Genomic DNA, 2562 nt, shown 5'->3' with positions numbered 1-2562 from the left:
TGGCATCCCTTTGTATTACCTATATCATCCTATAAATAGAGGGTTTGGGCATCACATGTACACACTTGAATATATGGAAGAAATAGATTCTCTCCTCTCTTTCTCTCTACATTGTTGTCTATCTTCTTATTTTATATTATTACTTTGAGCTTAGTTTCTTAACATGATGGTCTTTAATACTCTATCTTTTTATTAAACCGATGGAGGGAAATAAGTATAGTTCATTAAAGGGTTGCTATCTGGTCCTAAATCATACAATTTTAGCGCAAAAAAGAGGCGCTACACCAAATTAGAATGAAATATGAAAAATTAACTTAAAAATATTTATCTTTTTAATGGAAATAAGAAACCTTAGCTGGATCCCACTCACGACTCATCTCCCTCAAAGAAATTAAAATCCCTAAATCACTACCCTCTAAACCTAAATCTGCATATTCCTCCCAAAGTCTATGAATATGTATATTGAAACCAGAGGTACATTTTCTACTCTTCCACTCTTCATCTCTGTCAATGTAGGTTTACAACCCATTTGTGCAGGTTTGGGGAGAAAATTAAACTAAGAATGGACTACTACCTCACCAAAAGTAAGCACACTTTCTTTTGAGAAAACCTTTACTTATTACTTCTCATCTGGGTTTTTGTAAAATCTAGGTTTTTAAAGATACTTTTGTCATTAGCGATTCTATTTTGTGGTTGCTCAGCATGATTTTTTAAAATTAGTTTCTTTTCAAAGATTACGTTTTCTTGTGTGTCCCCTTTTTCAATTGTTTGTAAAAGCCTTTTGTTTGTTTAGTTTTCTTGTAATTTGTTCTTCCTCTTCTATACTCTCTTTGTTAGTTTCTGAAATTAGTGCTTAAAGGAACTCCAGTAAAGATATGTCTTCAATTGTTTATTTCCCGAAAAAAAATTGATCTTTACTTCAATTTTGTCTAGATTGTTTATTAGTGAATTTTTATGTTTCAATCCTTTTGTAGCAGGAATATAGTGTTGAATAGTAGACAACCTTTTGCCTTTTGAAACTTATTTAATGTAATGTCTATTAGTTTTTCTCAACTTTTCCAACTTTTAGTGAGTCTAGTATGCATTGGCTTAGCTTTAGAAAGTCGTTACTGTGACTTGCTATTGTATTTTGGCTTCTGGAGTATTTGTGGCTCATTTATAACTCAACAAAATGAGAACTAACAACTCTATTTTCAATCAGCCCCGTTTTAGTTCTATCGTTGTAGTCAAAAGTGAAATTTTCCAGAACCGATTGTTTGACTTTAGTGCATTCATATTTAGGTAGTTTTATTATCTTTGTTTTTTTTATACCAGTATTAAGACACTAATAATTTTAGGTTAGAGTCAAGTTTTTGTTTAATTCAATTCACAAGCATGAAATACTATAAATATAAACAAAAATACATGGAACGAGTAGCTAGTACACTAGTTGATAAGTGTTGAATGGGTTCCATTTGTTTTGACAATTAATTTACTGCTTATCTCATTCTGGTGGTATATCATTATTTTTAGATCCTTAAATCTGATCATTAGTTAATAATTATTAACTTTAGCTCATTGGGTTATGCATTTCTAATGGCCAGAGAAACTGTTGATGAGTAACAATTAGTACACTAGTGTTCAACTGAGAAATTATTGTTCTCTGTTTTGACAATCAAGTTTCAGCTTGCATATTTGTAAAGTATTATTAGTTCTAATTTCGTAAATGTCACAAGTTAATAATTATTAACTCTTATCTCCTTTCCTCAATAATATCAGGTTTTGTGGCCAAACACTTCACGTTGCTATTTACCTTTTGAAGTGTGGATGATCACACTTGATGAATTGGGTAAGTAGTTAAATCATTGTTAGGGTAAAATTATAAATTATTATTTAATCAATTATCTTGTTGATCTTTATTGGTTCTTCTGAAGAGGAATTTTAATACTTCTTACAGGTTTTGGAGATTGAAGTTTATAATGAGATTAGTGTCTGATAGAAAAAGATAGCATCGGTTTGATTACGCCATATTATACACTTTAACCGCCGTTTTCCAAATAAATAAATAATGGCTGTTGAACTAACGCCATAATGTTTTGCTTATTACAGCGGTTCAAATGAGCTGCCATTTTAAAACCGCCGTTAATTTTTCGTTTATTTGTAGTGCAAGTAAAAAAGCTTATTTGGTGGGCATACAAGTTGACTATTATTTTGCTAGAAATATTGGATAAACTTTGTATAATGTCTAGGGATGTTAGTTAGGTTTTTTGTGTGAGTTCTGTCAACAACATCGTGATTGCTTAATTGAAGTGTACCTGTAAATGACTCCATTAATAGAGTGTTAATAAATTTTCGTAAATCAAAATTTATCTCTATACTATCTTTTGTTATCAGGTTTTCTTTTTACAAATTGTATTTGACATGCACAAAAATGAAATAAGTAAGATTAATTTGATTCCTAAAATTATTTTAGGGACTAGAATAACTGGTCGCTAAATATTTAACAACCATATTAACATAGTAACATGTCTAATATATTGTATTTTGGGACTAGAAAAATGGCCCCTAAAAGTGTTTTAGGGA

At 30.4% G+C, this 2562-nt stretch overlaps 1 long non-coding RNA gene across 1 annotated transcript; it reads left to right on the top strand.

The window, feature by feature from the left end:
- The first annotated feature begins 389 nt into the window (after positions 1-389).
- LOC109214823 lies at positions 390-2299 on the top strand. The gene is made up of 3 exons (XR_002066249.1): positions 390-584; positions 1759-1828; positions 1937-2299. It is a non-coding gene; the product is annotated as an uncharacterized LOC109214823 (long non-coding RNA).
- The last annotated feature ends 263 nt before the right edge of the window (positions 2300-2562 follow it).

The sequence above is a fragment of the Nicotiana attenuata genome, unplaced genomic scaffold (assembly GCF_001879085.1).
Source record: "Nicotiana attenuata strain UT unplaced genomic scaffold, NIATTr2, whole genome shotgun sequence".
Taxonomy (NCBI): domain Eukaryota; kingdom Viridiplantae; phylum Streptophyta; class Magnoliopsida; order Solanales; family Solanaceae; genus Nicotiana; species Nicotiana attenuata.
The sequence above is the reverse complement of the archived record's forward strand: the minus strand, read 5'-3'. Positions and strand labels throughout refer to the sequence as shown.